The 22,213-nt window shown below is 35.1% G+C and overlaps 1 pseudogene; it reads left to right on the top strand.

The window, feature by feature from the left end:
- LOC149842970 (subtilisin-like protease SBT4.14) overlaps positions 1-22,213 on the top strand; it is a 30,074-nt pseudogene that overhangs the window by 5,096 nt on the left and 2,765 nt on the right.

Raw genomic sequence — 22,213 nt, 5'->3', positions numbered from 1 at the left:
GTTTTTAATTATATTTGTATATGTCATGAATTAATTTCTACAAAATGAGAATATTTGCCTTTCTTCTAAAAAAATAAAATCTTCACAAAACATATATCTTGTTAAATAAATTATAAATAATAAATATATAAGATTCAGTTGATGAAACAATCAAATATTGGAGAAGGAGAGCTGCCTGATAATCATTGGTTATAGATTTTGGACCTTCTTTTGGTTGGATTATATCTTTGCTTTACTTATGCACACACAAGTGCCTGTGTGGATGGTTCATGGGATTAAAGCTCCCTCAAATAGTGATTTTCTTCCAAATGATTAATGAATATGATGCAAGGGTCCAGAGTGGGATAGTAAAAACTACACCACGATCTATGCTATTGCATACTAAACTATCAAAACACTAAAAATCGACTGAAGATAAAACAAAAATTTTGGAAGGTTAAAAGAATAAAAAATAAATCTCTAATTGTCCCAAATTTGTTTGAACAATGATTGTTTATAGAAAAAGGCAAAAGTTTATGAATCCAAAATCAACCTAAAGCCTAATAAAAAAACTGAAATCCAATTTAAAATTCAAATAACAAAAATATATGCAAAAGGATCCAATCAATGCAATGATTCTTAGGCAATACAAGCAATTTTGAATTTAATTAACTATGACAAATCTTGAGAGTAGCCGAAACCCATTGCAGGCCGCCACGAGGGACAAGCTTCATTTGAGACAGTGAATGGGCTACATCACTGTGCTGGTGTGGGCATTTCAGTGTGTGCGTGAGTTTTGCTATGTGTGAACACCCCAAAATTTTCAAAGATTTGCAAAAGTGACCTTTTTGCCCCTGGTTCCATTTTCTGAGAAAATCAAAGCGATTTCGAAGCTAAATTTCAGTCATTTTTCAGATTTTCGGAATGAATTCCATATTGATATACTCAAAATTCAATTCTGAATCCAAACCCAGTGTTTTAAATCCAAATCTGAGCCCCGTTGTCCGATTTCCAAATTAAAATTACAAAAATACCAAAAATGGCTCTAAATGGCTCAAGCAATTCATCTGACACTCTGTTGAATCCCCAACCCTATATTTCTCAATTCGAGGTTGTAAACCTCGAATATTTCCTAAAAATTCGGACATAAAACCACTTTCTGAAGAAATTTTCTCAAAAGTCGCCTTGAGTTCTCAGAAAACTCCCTTTTGTAAATATTTTACAAAAACACACAAAAAAAATAGTTTTAATCTTTGGTTTCTCGTAAAATTTTAGGATTTTATTCTAAAAATGCAAAAAAATGGAAAAATAACATAAAAAACCAAAAAAAATGGAAAAAGCTACAAGAAAATGAATGATTTTTAAGCTTTTTGAAGCCATTTTGCCAAAAACCTCACTTTTAACCACTTTATAAAAATTTCTTAAAAAGTGGACCTCCTTTATGATAAAGTGGAGAATTCCAATGACTCCTTCCTGCGCCTCTCTCCTCCTTTCTCCATCATCCGATCCTCAACATACCCTCTTCTCTCCACCCTTAATCTTCAACCATTTCCTCTTCCAAAGCTTCGATGATCTCTTTAAGAAGAGACATCAATCCTCCTCTGTTGAGCATCATCCATTTTTTTCTGGTATCGGCCATCTACATTCACCCATCCATTTTCTTTCTGAACATTCCATACAACAACTTTGTCTCACGCAATAATTCCTGAAGCTCCAGTAATCCTCTTCATTTCCCCTTTGTCTTTCTTCTCATTTCCTGGGTGAAAAGAGTCCACTAGTCTGAAGCTCCAGCAAATCTTCGAGTGGCGGGAATCGATTTACAATCCATCATCATCGAGCATTGGTTTTTCTGCTGAAGCATCCATCATCTACCATACGATCTTCCTTCTGAAGAACTACGAATACAGAATCCCTGCAAAGATCAGGTAAAGCTCCTTTCCTCCTTCTGCTTCCTCTGTAAATTTGCCCCTTCCATTTTTTTTCTCCCAGAATCTCTTCTTTTGGGCTTTCTTTTTCTTTAATATTGTAGCAATATCGCAACATCGGTCTGCCTATAGCAGCCCCGATTCGCGTTTTTGCAATAAAAATTTGGCCCCCTCTGCTGGGTTACATCTCTCTTATCATTGTTTCATGCATTTCGATTTTCGTTCCTTCTGGTCATTTTCCTAATTTATGTCTGACACTATGGATTTTGTACTTGAGTCAATACTGTCGTTGATCTGCAAGCTTGTTAGCTTCAGACCCACGTTTGTATCATGCCCCATGGCATTGACGACATGGAATCCTTTGCATTATGGATGATTGCCCTGCATTTTTTATTTATTTATGATCTTGTTTTTAAGCCTTAACCGATCACCACGCACGATCCTGCGAGTTCGATAACTCCATTGTTGTCATACAGGTCACCGTTATAATTCACACCTTTTATTTTATTTTCTTCTACATCCAATCTTTAATCCCATTTGCTTTTATGTTTAATATGCGTTTTATCTGTCATGTGAATTTTGAATTCCTGTTCTCATGCGATAGTTAATTACATTTTTAATCTACTGGTAACCTGCTGATTTCATCTTCTCCTGTTTCAATTTTTTTTATTCTGGTATTAGCACATTATATGTACTGTAAATAATTCAATTTCTGGAGTGATTGTCTTTAGAACTTGGACCCATTTCTGCACTTCATATGATATATCTTTACTAAAGGGCCTCTTGACAACCAATATGGGCCCTGGTTGAATAATATGGAGCTTGCTTTAAACAGAGTAAATATGTGCTTACAACATTGGCCTCAACAGATGGTGGCCTCCAAGTCATTTTGCTTTTAATGCAACTTGTTTCTTGAAATCCAACAATTTGACATTTCAACACAATAATGTTGGCAACAATTTTAGACAAAACAAACAGTTACGTGGTTAAACTATCATGAGTTATGCTTAATTTCAGCAAGATCTTGGTGCCAGAGGTTTGTACATAAACATTGGATTGAGCTGCAAGAAAAGGATGTTTTAATTCTAAATGGTGGAGTTAGCATTCCTTCCAGGATTTCAATTTCATCCAACAGGTGTAGAGTTGTGCTATTTTACTTAAAAGGGAACATCTGTGGGGACAGATTCAGCACAATGTTATTTCAAAGCTGGATATCCACAAGTTCGATATCTGGGATCTCCCAGGAAAATCTTGTCTTCATAGCAGAAACCAATTCTGCTACAACTGATTTACCATCGATGGTTGCCGACCTTATATGATAAAGCCTTCTCTCCAACTTTTGTCTCTTTTACTTTATGTCCTCAAAAAAAAAATTATGTTCATGAGCATTTCTAGTTTAGGTCATGTGATTTAAAGTAGCATTCATTGAGTTTCGAGGATGCAGAGTTTTGCCAAAGATGGAGGCAGTTTGATAGAATTCGTGGATAATAACTCCATGCTTTTTTTTGTTCACCCTTCTTCACAGCATATACCCCACCACACTTCTGCGCCTGTACACATATTCCAGCTCCATTCATTTCCAGCAGCATCACCTCCCAATACGATTTCACTACCTTCCACCCATCAGAAAGTTGAAAACCACATTCAAGGCTTCAAGGCTTAACTTTTTTATGTAGGTCAACCACTTAGATCTCCTAGATTCAAAAAAAAAAAAGAAATCTCCTAACTAGATTGTTAAAGGTTTTTGGAAAGCTTTTTGTTTGAACTTAGTCGTTGTGAGTTGAGTGAAGCACCTGTGAGAGTTGTTCTGCTGGTGAATTTTGAATTCAGATTCATCTTGTTCTGGTTTGTAGTCTCTGAGAACTGAAAGAACCAAGCATCTTGTCCTAGAAATTAGTTTTTCTATTGCACTATTTGACATTATTAATACTCCTAAAAGTTTCACAACATTATGAGTTACTAGTTCACAAAACCCATGTGTGTCTCTTGATTCATAAGCAGCAGTACTGTTTATATCTATAGTCCATCTGTATCTACCTGTGTTGTCTTCATACTCTCCAAGCAGCAGTCATATTCTTCAGAGGTCCGTTCATAAGTCCAACTCCCATCCAGGCCCATGCATTGTGGATATCGGTTATCCTGTCAGGAGTTGGCATGACTACTTGCAATAAAATTCTGATTCCCATTATCTCGAGGTGTCCTGCCAAGCAGAGCACTCTCTTAAGGCCCTCAAGGACTTACCGAGTTCATATATTCAGTGGCCTGCATGCACCACAATTATTCAGTGTCCATAGTCTCTAGGCACCAAGCTTCTCTCACCTACATATACTTGCAGCCCAGCCACCAGTTAGGATTCTCTTACTGTTATGTCTGCTGCAGATTTACTATCGTGGAACTTCCCCATAACATCTATACACCTCCCTGCACACTATTCCTGCACCATCCGCACCATGTTGATATCCATTTCATATATTCCTCTGTATACAAATCCCTTCACTGTATTTGTCTGCTGCCACAACTTGCACCTTCGCATATACTGTCATAAGGATTTCTCCATGACCTTAATCGTTAGAGCTGCTCCTTTTAGTTTCAGTGATGATTTCTAATTTACTAATGGAGTTGAGATTATTCTTCACAATGATATAAAGTATGCTGGAGTGGTTTTGATCCTACCTGCAAAATTTTGGAAAGAATGCTACAATTCCAGATTTAGGAAGTTTTAGGTGTTTTAGCTACAAGGTTTTCACATATCTCATATTTATTACCATATACAAATATATTCATATATATGAAGACATATTGGTCATTTTCCTTCTTTCCATCATAAACATCTTGGTATATGAGCATTTCTACCATTGATATTCATATGATATGTGCAACTTTCTTCTATTTTCATGCTAACCAAGTGTTTTGTAGGAAATATATGGAAGATATCATCATTGAGAGTTGTAAATTCAACTTTATGCGTTGTAATAGTTAGATCTTAATGAGAATTTATATTTCCTGTTTTAGATAGAATGAATGAGCATTATAAATATCCTAAAATTGCTTATTTTCATGCTTTTCACTTTTATTTCTCAAAGTCTCACAATGGTGAAACATGAATGGCATGCGCACCATTTCGTAAGAGGTAAATTAATGATAAGTTGATGATTTACATCAACGGCCATAGTCGGGATGTAAACAAAACTTAGTATTTTTATCTTTTACAAAATAACACTAGATCTACACTGGATCCTTTTAAAAAATCATCATATCTTCTGTAAATATTTTCCTCTTTTATCAGAATTTAATTTAAAATTAATTCAATATATATATCAATGGCCATAGTCAGGGTATATTGAGAGTTAATTTCATTTTAAATTCTATAAAAGCACCAAAAATGTATTTTATTCTTCACTTGAATTTAAATGTGGTTATTATATAATATATTCAATGACCATAGTCAGTGATATATTATATCTTCAACCTCATGAAATAGCTTTTCAAAATCCAATTTCAAATTCTTTAAATTCATTCATCATTTAGGATAGAATTGCATCATATTTTCAAAAAATTCTTTTAAAAACCCAAGTGATTTTTGAACATCTTTTCTCAAATTTCTATTTCAATTCTATCTCAATTTCAAAGTCCAATTTGACTTTGGAATTTCAAAATCATTTTGTATTCAAAATTCCAATTCAATTCAAAGATTCAAAAAATTCAAAGTTCAATTTAACTTTGAAGTTTCTGATTCATTTTTCAACAAGTTTATATTCTTATCTTTAATCACAATTTGAGATTGATTCTGAATCTTAAAAGTTGACCCCTATTAAAATTTAAATTCAATCTGGGTTTTCAAAACCCAGATCCATTTTAAAAAATCCTATATGGACTTTTAGAATCCAAATCCAAAGTTAGATCCTAATCCCAACTTGGATCCAGATTTTCAAGTACAATCTCCACTTTGGATCTCAGATTTCAGATCCACATCCATTTTAGGATCCAGAACCCAATTCCATATTGGATCTCAAATTTCAGATCCAAATTCATTTAGGATCCAGAATCCAATTCTATATTGGATCTCAAATTTCAGATCCAAATTCATTTAGGATCCAGAATCCAATTCCATATTGGATCTCAGACTTCAGATCCAAATTTCATTTAGGATCCAGAATCCAATTCCATATTGGATCTCAGACTTCAGATCCAAATTCCATTTTAGGATCCAGAATCCAATTCCATATTGGATCTCAGACTTCAGATCCAAATTCCATTTAGGATCTAGAATTCATTTCTACCACGGATCTCAGACTTCAGATCCGAACTCCATTCCAAAACTCAGATCCAATTCCCATTTAGGATTCTAAACCCAGAATTCAATTTTGAATCTCAACTCTATTTAGAGCCCAAACTTTGGATTCAAAATCCATCTTGAATTCCAGATTTCAAATCAACTTCAATTCTCAATTCCAATTCTTAAATCCAATTCCATTTCATCCCAGATTTCAAAATCCAAGTTTTGATTCCCAAAAATCCAAAAACCAATTCCATCTATCAATTCTATTTGGATTTCTCAAATCTTACTCTGATTTCAAACTTTAAAGCTGAAATTCAAATCACATTCCATCTCTATCCTGATTCAAAATCCTAAATTCAAAGTCCATTTATGACTTTGATTTTTCCTTTCTTCTCCTTTCATCTCAACTTCAAAACCATTCCTTTCGAAGTTCAAATTTATTTTCCCAAGTTCTGATTATTCCAAAAACTTAAATCTTAAAGTTCTAAAGTTAGAAACCATTTCCTCATTCTATTATCAGATTCATCTTAGAAACACTTGGAGATTTCCAAAATCATTTTTTGAAAGAGCATACATCCTTGCATTTGCACAAGCATGATTCTTTGTGCATTTAGACTTAGGATAAATTCTTAGATAATCTTTTAGCAAAGCAAAAGGCATGAATTCGACCCTTGGTTCGATTACCCCTGGTAAAGGCGCCAGGAATGGTCGAACCTCGTACCAATGAGCGAATCCTGTCTCCCAGTTTTTCCGTAAATATTTCAAAACGGAGGCGAGTTATTTTCTTAAATATCTTCAAAATTAAGGTCAAGTGAGACCCCACAAAAGAGTTCCTCTTCTTTTCTTTTCTCTTCCCTCTTCTTTTCTCTCTTTTACTTTTCTCCCTTCAAAAAGGAGGAAAATAGAGGTTGGAAAGGAAAAGAGAAGGAAGAGAGAGAAACCACAAGAGATATAAAATTTTGCGATGATCAAACTATGCCACTCTCCTTGCACTCTGCATTATCATGGAGATCCTAATTTGAACCTGAAATGCTAATAGCAAATCCATATCTGGGTCAAAATCAGAATCATATCTGAATCCGGATCTAAAATATATATTTCAAGAAAGTGAAAATTTTAACTTGATATTTTAAAGAATTGCTATTGTAAAAACCTCATATTAATATAATAATTTTTTAAATTTTTTTGACTTATAAGTATATATCAATAATTTTCAAGGATTTTTCAATAAAAACTAAATTCTTCAATGTATTGCAAGATTACTCTTAAAAGTCCTTGGGTTTCGTCCCTACCAAAACAAGCACTACACAAGATTAATCCACCAACTCCAAATAATCTGCCTCTTCTTTCCTTTTGGCGCTAAATTTAAGTCGATATGAGATCTCTAATTGAGTACATAGAGCTTCAAATTAGACTAAAAATCCCACCATGGCAATCCAAATATTTTTTGAAACCAAGGATGGGACAAGAAAATATGTGGTGCATCATCTTATAATTCTAAGATTTTAATCATAACGCATACATGACAAGGTCAATATCGGATAAAAGCTTGTAGTTTTAAATGTACTACAATGGCCTTTCTCACTCTCTGAAATTAAACAAGTGGTCTGGCACTTAGCCCAATTGAAAGCCCTAGTGGTCGATGGCTTTCCCATCGGCTTTTTTAAAATATTTATGGGATTCCATAGGGTTATCTTGATCCTTATTTTTGGAAAGATTTTGAAAATGAGTTTTAAATAAATATCTAAAAATATAGATTTGGGATTAGATTCTTGAAAGTTATGGGTTTCGTTCTACAAGAATTCAAGCGTTTCTTCCTTCTGTGAGCAAGGATCAGATGAATCAACGGTGCAACTTTTCATCTTTTGATTCCTCTGTCATACGATCGAACATACCTCGATTTGCTTTTCTAAAAATAAAAATGTGGTTCATGGTATATGTCAACACCAACACTTGAAAATATAGAAAACAAACAAAAATATAGAAATTAGAGATTAAACACACCCCAATAAATAAAATAAAAAAAAATAAAAGTAAACTTACTATGGACTTTGGTAGCCCTCCTAATGACTTTGATGAGCACAAGAAATCTGTCAGAGTTGTCACAAGATTAAGACTCTATTCAGGTCCGATATAGTGAACCCAATGGAGCAATTGTAACGCACCAAAATTTTAACCAAAAAATTTTTGTGATTTTTTTTTCTTTTAAAACTTGTGAAAACAACCTTTTTCTTTTGGTTAAATATTTTGGGTGGGCTACAGTAGGAACAATCATCATAACTGAACTAAAATATGAATAACATTCACTATTAAAATTTAATTCAGTCTCAATAATTAAAAAATCATATTAGAGTATTTTCAATCTAAAATAACAATAAATATTTTTTCAAAACTATCATAAAAAAAGAAAATGATTGGCTCTCAACAACGTCGGAGCATTCCATATTCGCTCCGCAGCTATACATCATACCTCACATGAAAATCCATAAAATGGGTCAGACTCGTGAAAGCCTGATTGGAAATAACGACACAGGTAAAGCAAAACTAGTATACATTATCATATTTCAACAAACTCACATAATGATGCAGTCAATTATTCATTCAAATATACATATCATCACAATGCATCACAATAATATCATTTATAAATAGTTATAATCTTATGCATGATTAGATAAACGTAAATGCACTGACCATTCAAGGACATAAGATCCTTCATGCATAAGTGACTTTAATTGTTTTTATTTAGGTTATTGTTTTACGTGATGCATGCCATGCTTAACTAAATGCACAAACAATTAAGGTGATCATTTCTTAACCCTGTGGGTATTACACAAACAGTACCTAGATTAAGATCATGACCATGACTTAGGAGGTACATTCAAACAATTTATGGTTATGGTCTAGACGAACACCTTTCACTTGTCCTGGGTGAGAGCTCCCAACACCTCTTTCCCGATGCATCAAATTTATACTCATGTGTTTCGCGACCTACCACCCCACGACTAATGTGGAGGCATTTTCCTATTTTCGTGGCTGAGAAGGAGCAACCTTCCATGCTCAAAACAAGTTCCATGAAGTCGAAAGTACTACTTACCCTCTCATTATAAGCTCAATTGAATCAATGTTTACATGATTAAGTCTATTATTTATCCATGCATATACAGAATGAATATAATTTTAGACCTTTAATTTGGGTTCAAGAATGCAAAATTCAATGCCAAAGATACTATCATGCAACACATGCAATTATAACATATCAAACTCATTTATGCATTCACTTATAGGCATTGATCATGATTAACTATATGTATTCTTACACAATCATATAAACACATAATGCATAACACATGCACTTCAATAGCAGTGTGCATTCAATCATGCACTTGCAAAAGTTTCTCTTTTCATGTCATGTTCCTTTAGGCACTTAGTACCTGCATAAACATTATAGGTTGCATCTGCATGCTTATTTATCATTTAAAAACATAGACTCAAATCATACATTCACTGCATGTATTGCTTATCCGATTCATACCTGGTTCGAGATCCGCTTAGGCCCATATCTGCTATGTTGTTTTGACTGTGACAGCTCTATTCATAGTCTAAGAACAAAGTTTATATTTTTACAAAATGTAAGAAATTTTACCAGCTTTCCAATACCGCAAACCGTTAATAAAAACTCCTTTGGATTAAGGAGATATGATCGATTTAGGCTCATGTATACTTGATTGTTCTAATTGTCACTGTTCTGTGCATATTTCAAGAACAAAGTTTAATTGTTTTTTAAAATATATGAAATTTCCTCAGCTTTCCAACACTATAAACCGTTCATAAAATCTGCTTTGAATGAGGTAGATTTGATCTATTTACCCAACATATGTCATATCTTTCACACAGTCGAGAATAGACATTCGAGTGAAATGACTAACACATGTTCCATATTTTCTTTTCACTGATTCATGAAAGCAATTTTTTTATTTTCTTTTCTTTTTATGGGTTCAGTTTAAACCAAACCCCAATTTTGATTTATTCAAGGTCACCGTTGGTTTTGAAACAAAAATCATATTTATGTTCTTTTGAAAACCGGTTTGCCTAGTAAAAACAAACATAAGTGTTCTTTCTCATATATATTTTTTTATTAGCCATGACAAACTGAATGTATACTTACTTATAAGCATATTAGTTCCACCACTTAAATATGTACAACAAGGATAAAGTTTTGCAAAATACTTACATGATTTCAAAAACATTTGTTCAAATAAACTATTTTTAAAACTCTTTCGATTGTGTGGCTGCAACTCCTTGATCAACCTAACTTCAACGGAGGTTCAGACCTCCTACACTTAATAATGGAAGGATAGAAGCAAGAAAGAAAGATAAAAAAGAGAGAAAATAAGAAAGAAAAGAGAAGAGTAGAGAGAGAAAGCTAAAAATTCTAAACATACCAATAACGAGGGGGGGCGTGAGCCCTTCTTGGCTCTTTATATAGTTTTTTTCTGCTTTACAAAACTTTCTAATTCCTAAATTTTCAGCCCAAACTTTCTAAATTTCAAAACAACTTAGCCTAACACACATCACTTATTTGTTAAGTTTTAACTTACATATATATTTTTCTCTCTTTGTTTGTTTTATTTTTAGAAAACTTTTGAAATATCAATTTTCACGGATTCTAACTTACAACTTTTAAATTTAATTCCAACATGAGCTGCGACATAAGATGGGCCCACATAAGGGGACACCCCACATGTGGACCTCTATCATTTTATTAAACTTTGTTAATTCAAGTTTTTCATTCTATAAAATATATATTTATTATTTTATGCTATTTTAGAATGGATTTCAAATCCATACAAACCAAATTTTAACTTAATAAAATTACATCATTTACACATCAAATTAAACCTAAATTCATCTAAAATCGTATTTGACTTTATTTCGACACAATTTGCCAATTATTTTATTAAAATTCTAACTTTTTATAAATTCAATTTTGAATGAAAACTTTAATAAAATCAATTTTGATTCTTTATAAAATATCTTTTAAAATTCAACTTAGACTAATTTGCATTTTTATGTTTCTTTCATATAAAAATCCTTATTAATATTATTTTATTCATTAAAAATGCTCTAAAAAGTCAAAGGTGTTACATTTAAATTCAAATTGACGATTAAGTCAAATTTGAACTAGATCAAAACTCAAAATTCTATTCACAATAAACTCCAAAATTAGATTCAAATTAAATCTAGATTAAATCTAATTAAAAATTAAAACCCGATTCAAAATAAATTCCTAATTTGAAATTTCTTCTAAATCTAGATTAAAGCTTGAATTACAATTTAATCATATCTTAAGTTCAAATAATATTTTAACATTAAAATTGCCTTTGTTCTTCTTAAAAGTATCAAAATTTTATGGGTTTTTGTGATCGTTGCAAATTTTTTTCTTTTCTTCCTTTTTAGGAAAAAAAGAGAAAAACTCTCGCAAGGTCTCACTTGACCTTTTGTAGAGATATTTTGAAATTACTCACCTCCATTTTAAAATTTATGAGAAAATGAAGAGACACGATTCGCTCGTCGGTACGAGGTTCAACCGTTTCTAGCGCCTTTACCAAAGGTAATCAAACCAAGGATAAAATTCATGCCTTTTGCTTTGCGTAAATTTGTCTAAGTAATTATTCTAAGTTCTTAATGCACATGAAATCAGGCTTGTGCTATGATTTTGAACTTGGAAAATGTGTATGCTCTTTGGAAATGTTTCAGAAACTTGGATTTTTTCAAGTGATTTTGAAATGTATTTAAAAACATTTTTTTAAGAAGTAAACTTTGAAGTTTAAAAATCAATTTTGAATTGAAAGGTTAAAACTTGAATTGAAAGCATGAAATTGAAGATTTTAAAATTGGATTCAAAGTTGAGAACTTTTAAATCTAAAATTAATTGAAAATCAAATTTGAATTGATTTTGAATAAAGAATCAAACTTAAAAATTGATTTTGAGATTTGAAATCATAATTGAACTTGAACTTAAAATTAGAATTGAAGTTTGAAATTTTGAAAGATTGAGTTTTGAAAAATGAACTTATAAATTGAAATTGAAATTGAAATTAAAAGTTGAAATGAAAACTTGATTTGAGACTTGAATTTGAACTCTTGATTTTGAAAATGAAATTTGAAATTAAAATTTAGAATACAAATTTTGAATTTGAAATTAGAATTGAACTTTTAAACTGAATTTACTCTGAATTTTGAGAATTTCAAAAATTGAAATTGAATTTTTGAAATGAATTTACTTTGAATTTTGAAAGTGGAAAATCAAAATTGAATTTGAGATTCATTTTGAACTTTGAATTTGTTTTAAAATATAAAGTTGAAACTCAGAATTCTAGTTTAAATTGAATTTGGAATTGGGATTTTGAATGAAAGTTAAAAGTTTGAAATTTGAGAAATGAAATTGAATTTTGAAAAAGAAATTTAACTGGAATCATTTTGGAATTTGAAAATGCAAAATTTGAGAAATGATATGGAGGGCCCGTTGATTTGCTCTCAAAGAGAGATCGAAAGCAATACCCTAAAAAACATGCAGTGAGCTATTCATGAGGAAGAAAGGTGAGAGACAGAGAGCACCTGGCTGCCGGAGGTGCGGTGGATGGCTGTAGTCGGAGGTCGACCTAGGGTTGGAGCACGACGAGCAAGCGAGGGTGATGCAACCGCCAAATCTCCAAAGGACCGAGGATCCACAGTCAAAGGCCCTCTTCAGCAGACATGAAACCCCCAAAACTCGAAAGAACTTGCTTCATGAGGGGCGGTGGGGCGTAGCTGCAGAGGAGGTCGAGTGATGGTGGTTCGAGCACAGCGAGAGGCGTCGTGCAGAGGAGGTCGGGCGACGGTGGCTCTTGAGTGTCGAGGGGGGTTGCTCCTTCACCGCTGGCTAGACGCCAAAAACTCCCAATCTCCCACCGTCGTCGATGCTGGAATGGTGGCAGAGGGGGACGAACCGCAGGATGAAGGTGAGACTTGAGTCGAGACCGAGAGGGCAGAGGCTAGGGTTTCAACCAGGGATCTTCTGCTTTGCAGGGACAGAGAGATTTCCCGATCTTTGCAGGGACAGAGAGATTCTGCGATCAGAAAAGATTAGGGTTTGAAACAAAGACGAAACAACTATGAGAGAAATATGCGGTTTTGCCTTTCTGACGGAAATGGCAGAAAATAGGGAGTTGGGTCGTGGGTAATTAAGGAAAGGAAGATTTGGTGGATTTCAGAGAGATACATGCAGAGGAGAACCCGATTAGAGAGAGCAGAAGATCGCTAGAGGTGGGGTTCGTAGATGGAGGAATAGTTGTCATTGCTCGCCAGAGGGACAATGTTTAAAGTGCCAAAAAGAGGCTCATCGGAGGGATGATGGTCGTCACTTTCTAGAGAAAGAGAGAGAGAGAGAGAGAGAGAGAGAGAGAGAGAGAGAGAGAGAGAGAGAGAGACTAGCCGGTGGTGGGGAGGAAACTGGCCTGGATAGACACTGCGGCAGGTGGAGAGGAGACTGACCAAGATGAATGTTGTTGGTGGTGGGAAGAAAATCAACTTTAATAGAGGCTGAAGGTGATAGGGAGGAAACTAGTGGACCTTGTTGGGTGACGATGGTCATTAGGGAGAAGGCTAGTGGCATAGTGGTGGAAGTGGTGGGAGAGAAAAGGGGAAGGTAGGGAAGGAGAAAGATAGAAGTTGTTTGATCTGTAAATCGGATGATTGTTGGTTAAAATCAGTTGCTGGAAAACATATTCTAATTTTCATATATATATGTATATACTTCTAATGAAAGTAAGGTATATGAGAAACTAATTAGGCTGGTGAACATTGGATTCAAAGTTACATGGAGATTAGTCTTGGGTGTTTATTTCGACAACAACATTACTTGGCATTCCAAGTGGACCCCACAGAAAAAAGGGTGCCAACATTGTAAAAAAAGTACTTTTCTAAAAAAATTGTAGGGTTTTTCTTCATTCTATGTAGTCCATTCAGTTTCTTCCCTATGACCCATCTATCTCTAGCTGAAACCATTTCACCTCATCCCAGCTTCCCCCTCTCTCTAAAAAATAACAGAAAGAGAGTTCAAAGTTGAAATAGTTGGTTTATTTTCTTTGTATGTTTTTCTTGTTGAATGCATTTCCCTTTTCGTCTTCCTCTGATGGTCCATTTTTTTCGTGTTGATGTGAGGATCATTGATTTTTTTTTATTTTCTCGAATTTGGGGTTTGTGGGTTTGGCTAGACTAAAAAAGGTAATTTAGAGAGCATAAGGAAAAAATAAGGTAAGAAACTTATCTTTGTGTTTTTTTTTTATTTAACAAATCTCTTATGCTTTCTTTTGAGAGGAGAGGTGGGGACCATTGATTTCTAAGTTGCTTTTACAGCTTCCATGCCTACCCACCACATTCTCTCTCTCTCTCTCTCTCTCTCGTAGTTTGAAGAAACACTTTTTGTAGGCCCACCCTCACAAATTTGTTATTTTTGTTCCTTTCCATCATTTGGGTTTTTGTGATTAATCGTTTCATTTTCTATGTGCCTTAGCTTAATATTAGCCAAATATATTTCAACTAGTTTGGAAGTGGCTGGTCAAACCCCATCTGAAGCTCAAGGTGGGGTTATAATGTGATTAGGAATGACAATGAATCGGGGAAAAATGGGGCCCCACCTTGGACCGGGTATGTAGGACATAAAACGAGGATGGAGGTTAAAACAAAAATGTATGCAGGGGTGGAGGTGGGGTTGGACTTGCGCTTTCTCCTGCCCCGCCTTGCCTCCCCACCCACCCAATCACGGATCGCTATTAGTAAAACTCTCTCTCCTTCTTTAGGAATGGTGGTGGACCAAGGGGAAATGGGGTCCCACCCCACCTCGGCTTGTTTGGATAGGGGATGGAGGTGAGGATAATTGTTAAAATTAAAAGTTGTGTGGGGATGGATGGCAGAATTTTAAGACAAGGCGAGGGTGAAGACCTTGTTTGATCCCTACATGTGATGCATTTTTTTCTAATACTAAGCCAAACCCACAAACCCCAAAATTAAAGGGAGCAAAAAATCAATGATCCTCACATCATCAAGTAAAATGAACCATCAGAGGAGAACAAAAAGGGAAATGCATTCAATAAGAAAAACACAAACAAAAACCTTGACTTTTTCAACTTTGAACTCTCTTTCTGTTATTTTTTAGAGAGAGGGGTTGGGTAGGTTGGGAGTTAGAAGACGGGTTTAGTTAGAGAGAGACGAGGGCAGAGGGAAAGAAAAAACTAAATGGGCTGCATCGAATGAAGGAAAACCTTGCAACTTTTTTATAAAAGTATTTTTTTCTTTTTCTTTTCTTAATGTTGGGGGCTTTATCTTTTGTAAAAGTATATATATATATACACAGTCTGGTATAGACTGTGCTCTGCACAGTTTGGGTAAAGACTGTGCTCTGCACAGTCTTTCTCTCTAAAGACAGAAGTATATATAAAAATATATAAAAGATATATTTTTTTTAGTTTTTATAAATTTTTGTCCTAAAGAATGGACAAAAATAGACTCGATCAATGTTGATCGAGTGCAAAACATGGACGAACTCGGCCTTGACTCGTTGACCGATTTTGAATTGGCATTGACCGAGTCTGGGCCGTGTCCGAAGCCGCACCTGTGTTGGGGCGTGTCGACTCGGGTGCGGTGCCTCCTTAGCCGAGTCCGTGTGACATAGATATTGGGGTTTTATTTTGTTTTTATTTTGGGAGGATTGACACACTTCTCTCATCCTTTTTGAGCTTCTTCAAAGATTTAGAACGATGTGATTTAGAAAATGAACTTTTATTTTATATAATTCTAATTTCATTTGGCATCAGATAACTTGTTTGATGTTGTTTTGTATAAATTTCACATATAACAGTCAGAGTCGTCTCAATTACATTATTATTCTCTGTTGCATAATCTACATTCTTGCTTGTGTAGCTTTTTTTGCAGCTTTATGGTCTTCATGATGGTGGCAGTTCTTTTAATCCTTACTAGTTCAGCTGATTTAAGCATGTGCTCAACAAGGTTATTGCTGAAAATGGAATTGCTCCTCGTATATATTTAAATTACTAAAAATGAAGGTGCTGATGTAGTTTGTCATAGCTCTGGGATCTTCATTATCGGTTCTCAGCATGCACTAATGCAACTTCTATCTTGCTTTATGATTCATATTATTTTGATCAATCCTGTTACTATTGTAGCTTGTTTGTAAGGGAGTTTCTATACAAATTTTCAATCTCTATAGTGATTGGTTTTACTACTCCAAGGTTATACATGCAGTTCGATAAGTTTCATGACAACATTTCATGTTAAAAAGATGGGCTTTTAATGAGTCTTTCAGCCAGCTAGACGTGTGTGAACCTTATTCCTCTTTATGTTTGGTGAGTTTCAAACAAAAAGCAATGAATTGTTACATGGTTGATGTTAGCTTACAACATATTTACTCAGGACAACTTTTCTATAGGTTGCATTTTAAAGGCCTTGGAAACGGTAGGGCACAACCTCTCTTTCTTATGATGTAATGAAAGAAGTGGAAGATGAAAAGACAAGAGCCACTAAAGGCATACAATAGTAGATTCACTATGTTCTCAACCACGAGTCCTTTAAGGACAATACAAGAAGCCTACAAGGGCTAATACAAGAGAACAAAATATTAAAAATAAAGCTTTTATTGAAGAAATGCTTAGTAAAAGCAATGAGAACAAAAGTGTGCAAACAACTCCTATATATACAAGTGATTGGCTCAGTGGGCTGTAACTGTGTTTTTTCAATCAGCAGGATGATCTGCAGTCAAATGGAAGTTGTATGGACTCATAGTTTGACTCTAGTGTAGTCTAATGTGGTTGCTTATCTATGTTTTCTGCATCTGCTAATGTTTTTTGTAGCAGGTGTATTGGGATCAGTGGACTGTAACTGTGTTTTTTCTATTCTCTATCCTCTGTTGCAGCAAGTGATATCTCATCACCTGCTATAGTACTATTATGCTAAAATTCACATGATTCACAAGATAAACAACAATGTCGCTAGCAAAAGTTAATTTGGATAGATAAGCCTATGAGAAGGTCTTAGAAACTATGACAAATCTGTCCATTAAGTTTTTTCTTAATATTTTTGCCTTTTTGTTGCCTGAAAAATTTAGGTGCCTTGGTTAAACTACTTGTGTAAGTTATCACTTGAGAAAATCATGTGCCATGTAAGTTGTTACCTCAAAAAATTCAATTGTTCGCTATGATTTTTACCAGACAAAAGAGCAAAACTGTCAAGAATAAAGTGAATTAGTCTCGCATCATTCAAATTTTTGGTACATAAACAAGTTTTTTATTAGGGTTTGAAAAATCAATATCCCATAATTATTGTTATCTTTCTAAACCCAAAAAAGCATGTTTTTCATCAGAAAGTTAACGTAATTTTGTCAAAAAAGCATAATTCAACTGTAGATTCTTAGCAAATTGACCATATCAAAACACATCTATAGCGCCGGACTGCAGGACACTAGTTACACTATACAAGTTAACACTCCCAACGCAAAGAATATGTGGATCGAATAATGGAAAGAGAGGTGCACCAAATTAAACACTTATGATGGTCTTTGTTATTGGTTTTTTGTTTTTTAATATTTTTGGCGAAGCCAAATGAACTTGCTCGGTAGGTTGTAGGCCAAGTAGCAGGTCCAGTACATGGCTGGGAATGGAACCATTGACCCACATTTAGGGACAACATTGCAAGGTTCAAAGCAAACGTTTGGCTCCATGGAATCCCTGAATGTCCACAAGAGCACGGAAGACTGACTACTTTCCAGGCACACAATTTATGGTCTGTCAAGGTCTATGTTTCACTTACACTAACAGAATCATTGACTGGGTTTTACCTTGGGATCAAAACAGGTCCGGATATGGATCCGGTCTTGATTGAATCGACACTGGATCTGATCATTGAAAAGTGGCATAGCGTAGGGGTGAAAAATGGGTCTGAAGCTTCAATCCTATTCCGAAGTAGATCTGACCTATAAAATCTGATATTCAGATAATCCATATCCGAATATGACAGATTTGGAACAAATAATTTGGGGTTGGGGCGGATCATTTTACCCTAAAAATTCATACAATCAGTTCCTTGTTTATTGGAGAATTTTTTGTACAAAGCTGAGGATAAGCATGATCATCTTCACTTGCCATTAGCTTTTTTACGTTTGACACAGTTCAAGGTGGTTCAAGCCAAAAGCTTGGATACCCCTTGAAATTGAACCGAATCATAGGACCCGAAGCTCATGGTCTTCCAACCACTTGATGAGCCTTTTAATTTTAAGACAACAATTGTAGGCTGTAAATATGTTCAATTTACTAATTGACAGCAAGTCCTTTGAAGATACCCTAATTCCCAATTAATAGGGCAATCAATCGGTTCAAAACGTATAAGATGGGTGGTTCTACATTTAGGGTTTACAAAAAAGAAATGACGAAAATTAGGAATTGAGTCAGATCTGGACCAACCTCACCTATGCCAGAATTGGGCCCTGCTCCATTGTCCAGGGGTTAAGCCTGCCTGTTTTAACAAATGGATCTCCAAGCACGGTTTGTCTAATTGATCAGAAATGGTCATCAATGGGACTGGATCCAGACGGACTTTTGATCCAAACTACAAATTAGACATGCTACCCATACATGAATTTTAAAATAAGATCTACTTATATATTTAGATTGACTTCATATTTATGTTATTTTGGACTCAATCTGAATCTATTTAGATCCATGCATGTGTGGGAATATATACAACAATACAAATCAACCTATTTATGCTTATTTCCATGAAAACTCTCGTTTACAAACACTGTCAGAATCAGTACTACCATATAAAACCTCATATACGAGTTCAACTCTACTGCAATTTCAGTTCGGATCCATATTTGCAGCATTAAATTCAAGTTCGGATCCAGGTTGCTGGGATCCAGCTCATATATTGATTTTCCATTCTTTGTAATGCCAAGGGTATCTTTATGATTGTCTAAATGCAGAAAGTTTTCTAACATCCAGAATTTAAGGGAAAAAGATCTCAACCACAGGCTAGCAACTGATCACCTTATTAATACTTACCACGTGAAAACAACTTACCGATCTTCTCCTTGCCCTCCATTGTGTCTAGCAAAAGTGAAGGTTCTGCTTGGGAAGTAGAGCGATTCTTGGGAATTAAGGATTCCAAAATGCATTTGTTTTTCCGTTTGGCATGCATGTAAAAGGCAGTCAAATAAAAAGAATCCAAATTCTTTCAAATAAATTCCCTTATTTTTCCTACCAAATCCATTTTACCAATTTCTTCCAAGTATCTTTTGCCAAACAGATAAAGAAAAATGGGTACTTCAAAAATGTCCTTCATAATTTGCTTCCTATTACTCACGGTGGTCCATTGCAGTAGCACCACGGAAAGGAAGGTAAGTAATTGATGAGACTAGCTCAAATTTATTTCTCACAAGTAGGTAGCTAGTGAGTCAATTGGATATCATTTTTCCTATTTGATTATTTGGAAGTCATAAATCTCAAGCAATTATTGGTGGTTCACATAACTTAAGATTTTCTGTTGATACTTGACATAGATTAATCATTTCATATATTAAACTGTCTAACATTGGCAGTCATACATCGTGTACATGGGAGACGTGCCATCCAATTTTCTCTCAGACACGCACCATCACATGCTTGCATCTGTAACCGGCAGGTCGCTCTCTCTCTCTCTGTTTCTCTTTTGTTTCTCTCCCATCCAATATTCTGTTGGATGTATTTTGGTAATGTTGAATGGTGAATGTTCTCCTTTCTCTCTCTCCCTCTCTCTCCCTCTCTAAATCCATCGACAGGTGCAGTCTATCATGATATATATTTGGAGTCTTGAAGATTTATGATTTTTGGCCATCAATTTTTCAAACATTATAAAAACCAACCATGTCTTGAAACCAAACACTACATGCCTTGATCCGTATAATACCAGGCACACAGATCTCATCTGTATGATCAAACTTTTAAAATAAAACAAAAAAAATTCATACAACCCATATAGCATGCTTCATTTAGCACTCTCGCTCTCTCTCTCTCTCTCTCTATATATATATATATATATATATATATATATATAAACCTAGCTTTCCCAAACAATCATGGCTGGTGCCACATGATGTTTTCCAACCAATCCTACATCAAAATGGTAGCAGTAGTATCTCAAATGAATGAGTTTTCCTATCAAACTTAAATTTCGAAAATTTATTTGTTATTGATACTAAATCATAAATGTGTATACTATCCAAAAAGTTTCCACTCGTTCACAATTAATTATTGGCATTCCTTGAGCATGTGATGAGCAATTTGCTTTAATTTCATGAAATTCATTTTGGCAGCCATGACATTGCAAGAGAGACAATGGTCTACAGTTACAAGCGAAGTTTCAATGCATTCGCTGCAAAACTCTCACCGGAGGAAGCAAAAAGTTTAGCTGGTTAGTATGAAACACAAGTACATTGACTATTGTATACATAATCAATTTTTCCAATAGTTTAGCTTGTTTAATATACTATTACTTAATAATGTGCAGAAACTGAAGGCGTGACATCAGTATTTCCTAATTCCTATCACAAGCTTCACACCACAAGATCGTGGGATTTCGTCGGCTTCCCTTTGAATGTAAAAAGGCAGCTCAAGTTTGAAAGTGATGTCATCATTGGAGTTTTGGACACAGGTAAGCATTAAAGGGTATTATGAATGTAAGCAATGGTTTGATTAGATATGAATAAGTTGTTCCTTGGTTTTCTAGCCAACTTGACCCAGTCACATTTGTTGCTCTTTTTATTTTATTTTATTTTGAAGGAGCTCTTCTTCTTCTTCTTTTCATAAAATTGATTCTTTTCAAGAAAATGATGCCATCTTTCCTCATATAAACATAGGTATCAGCCCCCATTCACAGAGCTTTGACGACAAGGATCTTGGACCTCCTCCTGCTAAATGGAAGGGCACATGTGAAAGATCTGAGCATTTTAGTGGGTGTAACAAGTATGCTCTCTCTCTCTCTCTCTCTCTCTCTCTGATTCATTCAAAGATTTACACTCCCAACCTTCAATAATTAAATTGACACAGCAAACTCATCGGAGCCAACTATTATAGAATAGACGGACCTTCACGCAACTTCAACCCTCTGATATACTATCTACAGTTGACACTAAGGGTCATGGCACCCACACAGCATCAACTGCAGCTGGTGTCCAAGTTCCAAACGCAAGCATGTATGGGCTTGCTAATGGCACTGCGCGGGGTGCAGTCCCTGCAGCTCGCCTTGCTGCATACAAGGTATGCTGGGAAGACACTGGCTGCTCCGACATCGACATTCTTGCTGCCTTCGACGATGCCATCGCCGATGGTGTTGATGTGATCTCAATCTCCATAGGCGGTATGAACAATGGATACCTCAAGGATGCAATATCGATCGGGTCGTTTCATGCCATGAGTAAGGGAATTATCACGGTGGCGTCGGCCGGGAACGATGGCCCTGACCCTGGCATGGTGGAGAATGTGTCACCATGGATCCTTACGGTGGCGGCGAGTTCCATTGATCGGCAGTTCAGAACCAAACTTGCACTGGGCAATGGCATGCAGATTACAGTATACCTTTGGCTCTTCACTAAAAATTTTCTTCACAATCTTTTTTTCTAGCTAGGTCGCTTGTTTTAGCTTATATATTAAGTTTGTTAATTTGGTTCTTCTTTTTAAAATGACAGAGCATATCATTAAATACTTATTCCCCGAATAAGAAATATTACCCACTCATCACTGGGGCCCAGGCAGGAAGCAGTTCAGGTGGCTACGGGCCATATCCAACGTAAGAACAACTGCATACTTGTATAGTCTTTGCGTTCCTCGGGAAAGTTCAAGATAATTTTTAGAAATTCTTGGGGTTCATTTGCGCGTGTAGTGTATATATATATATATAAAATCTCACGTACTTCTTAAAAGAATTCGCTACAAGAGGCAAT

Source organism: Nuphar pumila, chromosome 3 (genome assembly GCF_984573655.1).
Source record: "Nuphar pumila chromosome 3, dmNupPumi1.hap1.1, whole genome shotgun sequence".
Lineage (NCBI taxonomy): Eukaryota > Viridiplantae > Streptophyta > Magnoliopsida > Nymphaeales > Nymphaeaceae > Nuphar > Nuphar pumila.
The sequence above is the reverse complement of the archived record's forward strand: the minus strand, read 5'-3'. Positions and strand labels throughout refer to the sequence as shown.